This window comes from Gracilinanus agilis, chromosome 2, assembly GCF_016433145.1.
Source record: "Gracilinanus agilis isolate LMUSP501 chromosome 2, AgileGrace, whole genome shotgun sequence".
Taxonomy (NCBI): Eukaryota; Metazoa; Chordata; class Mammalia; order Didelphimorphia; family Didelphidae; genus Gracilinanus; species Gracilinanus agilis.
The window spans coordinates 83097618-83106066 of NC_058131.1; positions in this window are offsets into that span (position 1 = coordinate 83097618).

An 8449-nucleotide genomic window follows, 5' to 3' on the forward strand; every position below is an offset into this window, starting at 1 on the left:
AAAGAAACAAAGAAACAAAGAAACAAAGAAACAAAGAAACAAAGAAAGAGAAGACTAATGAAAACTGTTATAATAAAGTCCTGGAAATATTGGAAGACTTTTTCATTGAATTTAACATAAAGCATTTAAGATGTTAAGAATATGTAGTCTGCAATGAAAAAACTACGTAAGTTGAAAATACAATTAGTGCTTGGTCTAAAACCCTACTATAGGAAGCTTGGAATGAAGTCTTCCTTTTTCCATGAACTCTGTCCTTTGTGCCGAGGGAGCACAACAGAGTGGAAGTTGTGCGGGTAGAATTTGTTCTTTCTTATTTGTAATTAAAAGAAAGGAGTATTTGGGGACCACTTGTACCAGTGCCTATAAACCCACAGAAAGGAATTAAGGTTGCTGCCTAAGCAGCTCTAAACAGACCGTTCTGTTTTCTTGGGGTTTATGGAAGAACTTTAAAGACATTCTGTGTACATAATTCTGCAGTCTGTGCTTTAACTCAATGGGAGTTTTGGCTGAGCATGGTCTATAAAGAAAGGCATTTTGAGTTTAGTTTTCTTTGCTACATCTTTCCCAGATATTACTTCATTTTATTTATGCACTCTCATGGTATCTCTATAAAATGAAATTTTGACATTTTCTCTTTCAATATCTTACCATAAACAATGGATCCAGCACCAATTGTCATCATAAACTCCTCCGGCAAGGCAGCCACCTCCACTACAAACCCCCTCCCCAAAGGAGTGGTAGCCAGGAAGACGAAAAGCTGGAAGTCATGCTGTATGAGAATGGATTGAAGAAAATGGGAATGTTTGGCATGGAAAAGTGAAAATGCAAGGGAATATTACTTCTTCAAAGTATCTGAACAATTGTAAAATGGATGAGGTAGTATACATACTTATTCTGCTTGGATCCAGAAGGCAGAGCCTCCATCTATGGCTGAAAGATAGAGAGACCCTCTTTGGCATGACTTAAGGAAAAACTTCTGAACAACCAGAACAGTCATGAAGTAGAATGGGAGCAGAAGTCCAAGATAATGGTGGTCAAGTCAAAGCTTGATGAACGCTTCTCATGACTGTGGTAGAGGAGATATCTGTTAAGGTACAGATTGAACCACTTGTCTCTAATGTCTCTTCCAACTCTCAGATTCCATGACTATGCCATTTGTACATTTATAATTATTATAATAAATAATACTATTATTCAGTTGTGTTCCACCCATTGTGACTACATTTGGAGTTTTCTTGGCAAAGATACTACAGTGGTTTGACATTTTCTTCTATAGATCATTTTACAGATGAATAAACTGAGGTAAACATGGTGAACTGACTTGTCCAGGACACATAGCTAGTAAGTATTTGAGGTTGTATTTGAACTCAGGAAGAGGAATCTTCTGGACTCCAGGCCCAGCATTCTATCCACTTAGCCACCTAGCTGCCCAAACAATAGCTAACATGAACATTTCCAAACTTTGCTACCATCTTCATCAATAATGAATTTTGTAGAATTTGAGGGAAAAGCCCTAGGAGAGACTATATTTGGCAGTGCCACCTGGTGGACAGTTTCTTAAAACTAATTTCCTTGCCAACTGCAACAGAGCATTGGAATTACTAAAAAAGTCAAATAAATGATTTTATATTTGATTGGGGCGGTGGGGTAATAGGGAGTCACTGGTTACTGAATAAAGGGGTGACACAAATCTTAGGAAGACCATAGACTTTAAGAAGATCAATTTGTAAGCTAAAATGAGAATGAATGAGAGAGACAGAGACAGAGAGAAAGAAAGAGACAGAGAGAGAGAGAGAGAGAGAGAGAGAGAGAGAGAGAGAGAGAGAGAGAGCGAGCAAAGGCAAAGAGGCCAACCAGCAGACTATTCAATAGTTTAGGCATGAGATGATGAGGACTTACCTCAAGGGGATTGTATCAGAGGTGGAAAGTATTAGAAGAAAGAAAGGAATGTGTACAAGAGTTATTGCTAAAGGTAGAATCAATAGGATCTGGCAAGTGATTAGATATGGGGTTAACAAGAATGAGGAGTTGAGGATGAAACCTAGGTTGTGAGTCCTGGTGACTGGAAATGATGGTGATGCTCTCCATAGCAATAGACAAGTTCAGAATAGGGAAGAGCTTAGAGACAAAGATAATAAGCTCAGTTTTGGACAGGTTGAGTTTAAGGGATTTATAAGATATCCAGTTTGAGGTGTCCACTAGGAAGTTGGAGATATGATACTTTAGGTCAGGAGAAAGGTTAGAGCAGATAAATCAACCTCAGTATCATTTGCACTGAGATGCTAATTGACTTCAATGTAGCTGATGAGATCACCAGATGAAATAGTATGAGGGAGAAGAGAAAAAATCTTAAAACAGAGCCTTGAGAATATCCACAGTTAGGAGCACAACTTGAATGAAGATGCAGCAAAGGAGATTGAGAAGGAATAGTCGGATAGGCAGTAGAAGAATGAAGAGAGGGCAGTGGTACAAAAGCCTAGAGAGAAGAGAGCATCATGGGGAAGGGGATGATTCACAGCCTCAAAAGCTGCAGAGAGGTGAGGAAGATTGAGCATTGAGAAAAGACCATTAGATTTGGCAGTTTCAAGGTTAGTGGTAAGTTTGGAGGTTTCGGCTATATGAACAGATGCTCCCAGGGAAATCATTTTAAAAATTGCTTATGGTATTTCAAGCAGTTTATTCCTTGGAGAGAATGTTCTGTCCTGATTATCAAGAAGCCTGTTAATTTGAAGACCATCTTCATATTTTGGATAGAGAAAACCTCTGAGTTGAAGGTGAGAGGCAGTGCTTTGTTCTGAGGGGAGGAAGGGCAGCTCTGAAGGAGGCTGGAGAGGTGTGATCTCTTCTCACTCCTTAGGACCCTAGATCTCTGATTTGTTTCCCAGGCTTACAACCAGTTTGATGGTAATAAGCCATTGAACTCAGTTCCTGGTCACATACAAATGAAAGCTTAATCACAGGTGGGTCAATATTATTTAAAGGGGAGCAAATTGGTATGTTTAAATTTATATAACTATGGTAGCACTTTCTTTTTCCTCACAGGACAATCAACAGGGAAATGAATTCTGTGTCCTCCCCTCATGTTTTGATACTTTTTCTTTGTCTTTCTCTCCCTCCCTCCATTCTCCAATAATTTGATTAAATTTCACAGGCATTTATTTATAAAGTTCTGACCATATTCAATGCTAGTGATACAAAGATGGAAATTTATTTCCAGACTCCAGGAATTTATAATTGAGAAGGTATAACAACACATTTAAATTGTGCTTTAGAGTTTACGAAGCATGTTCCTCACAAGAATCCTGTGATATTCAATGCAAATAAAGTCTCCATTTTACAAATGAGAAAACTGGTGGTGAGAGATAATATAATCTGACTATCCCAGGAATGGTAAGCATCAAACCTGAGACTGAAATCCAGGTGTTCTTATTCTAAGTCCAGTGCAAATAAAATAGGACCTTGTTTTATGTAACCAACACATGCCAAGACCCTTCTTATAAGCTGAAATTCATGTATAATAGCAAATTTCATTATTAATAAGTATTTCTTATATAAACATTCCTAGACATTTTAGGACTTCTCTTAGGCTTATTAGAGCTACTAGCATCACTATTCTTACACTTTAGAGCTTTTACTAACAACTACATAACATTCTTTAATAATATATATTCACTAATACATTGTCGGTGGAACTATGAACTGATCTAACCATTTTAAAGAGAAAGTTATAAAATGATGTTTATCTTTGACCCAGTAATGCCCCTGTTAGATTTATTTCCTAAGGTCATCGAGGAAAAAGGAAAAGAAACTATATGTTCTAAAATATTTATAGCAGCCCTTTTTTTTTTGGTGGCAAAGAACTGGATCTGAAAGCATGTCCATCAATTGGCAAATGGCTGAAAAGTTGTGGTATATGATTGTAACAGAATACTGTTGTGCCATAAGAAATGACAAACAAGATGATCACGAAAAACTTGGAAAGACTTATATGAACTGATGCAAAGTGAAGTGAGCAGAACAAGGAGAACATTGTACACAGTAGCAACAATAATGTATGATGATCAACTGTGAATGACAACTGCTATCAACAAGGCAAGGATCCAGGACAATTCTAAGAGACTCATGAGAAAAAAAATGCTGTCCATTGACATAGATGGAAGAGATAGAGTTTAAATGCAGATTGAAACATACCATTGTTCACTATATTTCCTTCTGAAATTTTCTCTAGTGTGAACAATATGTGTCATATCATTATAAATTTGGAAATATGTACTATATGATAATATAGGTGCAACATATATCATATTACCTGCCTTCTTAGGGAGAGGGAAAAATTAGGGTGAGGTGAGGAAAGAATGAGACAGAATTTTGGACATAACTAAAGTGAGAATTTGTTTCTCTTGAATAAACATATGTATTAAAATTTATTACATATTTATATCATTTCATATGTATTATATTATTATATAATGATAGTTTTTAAAATTTAATTTTTAAATGATGTTGTCTAAAATAAATAAATAGCACTGATGAAACAAAGAAAAGTGCTGTTCTAAAACAGACATGATTTGTTACAATCAAGAACTCCAGACAAAGACTAATGCAGGAGCTAATGTTTGGTACAAAACAAGGTAATGACCCATACTAACACTTCTCAAAGAATAAGCATGATTGGGTGAATTGTTTTGAGACTTTACAATACTTGGAAAAATGGCTCAGATTAAACAGTTTTGTTTTATGTATTTTTCTTTTTTTGATTGCCAGTCACATATACCTGAATTCATGTGAGTTTGAGTTCATGTAAAACAAGGTCCTGTTGCACATCTCTCAGAATTTGGTTGAATATTAAGAGCATTGATCATTTGCTCATCCATGGTGAAAATAAGCATAGATAGTAGCCAATGTTAAACGGATGCTTTAGTAACTTCATTAAATGTGGTTTCAGACAATTTATACAACTTCTCTTTATTTCTATTTCAACTATGTATACAAACTGGTCATTCATGTCCCTTATTTTTGTTTCACTAATGTGGGATGGGTAGGATTATTATCATTTTCCCCAATTAGATGCAGTCGAGATTAAAGAATCCTTCATAGACTTCTAAGGCATTTCTGGGGACCAAGCTAGCTACTTTCAGAAACTGCATTAAATTTTTTAGTCTATTTTGAGCTCATTTAATCAAATCAACAAGCATCTAATCATCACCTGCTAAGTGAAAGGTACTGTACTAAGCACTGAGGATTGAAAGACAAAAAAAAAAAAAAAAAAACCAGAAAATAGTCCCAACCTTCGAGGAGCTTATACTCCAGATATGTCTTCAGATACTAAAACAAGTGGTTAATACTTCAGTCAATTTGGTGATAATATAGATTAAATAGTTTGGTCAACTGAAGATTATGAGACCAAAAGTTCAGAGATTTAGCATTGGAAGGTACCTCAGAGATTACCTAGTTCAACTTTCTAATTTTTTTAATTGTAAATATGTAATAAATTATAATAAATATGCTTATCCAAGAGAAACAAATTCTCACATAACTATGACCAAAAACCAATACCTCATTCTTTTTCCTCCTCTCTCCTACCCCTTCCCTCTCCCCAAGGAGACAGTTAATATGATAAAGGCTATAAATTTATTTCATATAATATATTTCCATGTTTGTCATGTTGTAAAACAAGTTATATGTTTCTTACACTAGAGAAAAATCCATGAAGAAAATAAAGAATGGTATGTTTCAATCTGCATTCAGACTCTGTTCTTTCTGTGGCAGTTGATAGCACTGTTTTTTCTCATAAGACTCTTAGAGTTGTCCTGGATTCTTGCCTTATTGATAATAGTTAAGTCCTTCACAGTTGATCATCAGATATTATTGTTGTTACTATGTACATGGTTCTCCTTGTTCTGCTCACTTCACTTTGCATCAGTTCACATAAGTCTTTCCAGGTATTTCTGTGACTATCTTGTTTGTCATCTCTTATGACAGAATAGTATTCCATTACAATTATATCTACAACTCCCTCAATTTGAAACTAAGGAAACAAAGCCCAGAATGACTTCCAAAGCCATGCTAATAGTATGTGGTTAAGTTTGGATTCAAACCCAGAGCCTCTGATTAAAAATCCAGCCTTCTTTTCTTCTGAAAATGAAGATAACATACTCTCTGCTTCTGTATTTGTCTTCTACTGCTAATTTTATTTTATTTCAGATGATCTCTCTTAGAAAAAAAACACATCATTTAAAGATTTCTTTTTAAGCTCTATGATTCCAGCAATTGTCTCTTCATTCTCTGTCTCCTAACTCTTGATTAGTGACCTAAGGAAAAATTTGTCATCTCCCTCTCTCTTTTTCATCTTCAATATAAAAAACTACTTTTCAGGAGATTAGCATGAATGATGCTAATGAAACATCTTGTTAAGGAAAAGGCAAAACAGCATTTTGAGTGAAATTAAACTCAAAAGAAACAATCACAATCTATCAATCATTTAAAGCCCTTGAAAGTGCCCAGAATTCAATTCAGTTCAATATCTTAACAAGTCTCAGACTATCTACCTATTAGTATGTCACTAACAAAAACTTTCCTTTCCTAGATCACAGGCATTCAGGATAAACAAAAACAATTTTGCATTCAATCTTATCATTTTCCTATTTTACTTAGTTATGAAGGTTGTAGCAATATTGCTATTTATTATTATTGTGACTGAATATTTTAAACTATATTGCGGGTTAAACAGGATTTTGTGGCTAGGAAACCTAAATATGACAATCATTCCATGTCTCAAAAAATTGACTTGCAAATAAACTTTAGGAATATAACTACTGTACGTTCTAGCAGTATACCCTAAAACTACACAGAATTTCTTTTAATTCCCCAAGAAAACTTCCTTCCTTTTTTATTTTCTTCCATTTTCCTTCCTTCTTTCCTTCCTCTCTATTTTATTTCTTCCTTCATTTTCTTCCTCCCTACTTCTTCCCTCTCTCTTCCTTTTTTCTTTTCTTTATTCTCCCTCTCTCCCTCCCTCTCTCTCTTTTCTCTTTCTCCCCCCTCTCTCTCTCTATCCCTCTCTCTTTATTTTTTCTCTTCCTTTCTTCTTCCCTCTCTCCTTTCCTATTTTGCCCCAAAAAGCATTAATAAGAGCCCTAGGCAGATGTTGCGAGAAGCAAATTTTAGCAGAAGAGCAAGGAAAACTGCCTAATGATCAGAGCTCTCTAAAAGTAAACTGGCCTGTATCAAGAGGTAGTAATAGGTTCTCCTTCACCAGAAGTCTTTAAGTGAAGGGCAGATGACTATTTTTGGGGGATTGGAGGAGTGACTAGATGGCTAAATGGATTGGGTGCTAGACCTGGAGTTAAGAAAACTCATCTTCCTAAGTTCAAATCTGGCCCTCAGATGCTTAGTAACTGTGTGACCCTGGGCAAATCACAAAATCCAGTTTGCCTCAATTCCATCATCTGTAAAACAAGCTGGAGAATGAAATGGCAAACCACTCTCTTTTTCAAGAAAACCCCAAATGAGATCATGAAGAGTCAAATATAATTGAACAACAATAAAGAAGACTATTTTGTTGGGTGTGTTATAGTGAGAATTCTTTTTCTGGAATGGGTAGGACTAGGTGGCCTCTAAAGCTCCTTCTACCAATGAAACTCTTTGATTCTTTCCATTCATCACACTGTCTCCCTCAGTAAAATCCTTTTATAATAGGGCTCATCATCTGAGACAGTATGGCATCATGGATAGACATCTAACAAAAAGACCTGCATGCAAACTTCTGATACATTCCAGCTCTATGACTGATCAATCCCTTACCTTCTCTAAAGGTCAAATCTTTTACCTCGTCTAAGTAGTTTTCTAAGATGAGAAGTAGTTGATCTGCATTGGTAAGAGTGATATTTTTTGGCTTGTAATTCCATGTACCAATAAAATAATAATGATAAAAATATTGATGGTTGATGATGGTGATTATTTGCATTTGTACAATAATTCATGGTTTCCAAAAAGCTTTGCAAATATTATTTTATTCAATATTCACAACAACCCTGAGATGTAAGTCAATTATTATCCCTATTTTATGAGCAACTCATCACTGATGAGCTTCTCATTGTTGGGAAATCTCATTATGCTGCAAGATTGAATTTTCCTGGTCCTCATATCTGAGCACCCTCTGCCTCTCTGACTGGACTCTTTGAAAGAGCATATTTATGTATATTTACCTGTGTATACCCTTTTTGCACTACTCTATTGATTTCCTAAGGTGATCAGGGAAAAAGGAAAAGAATCTCTATGTTCTCAAATATTTCCAGCAGCTGTCTTTGTGGTGACAAAGAACTGGAAATTGAAGAGATGCCCATCAAATTGGGAAATGGCTAAACAAGTTGTGGCATAGGATTGTGATGGAATAATACTGTGCTGTAAGAAAGGACTGATAGGTTATTTAAAAACATGGAAAGATTTA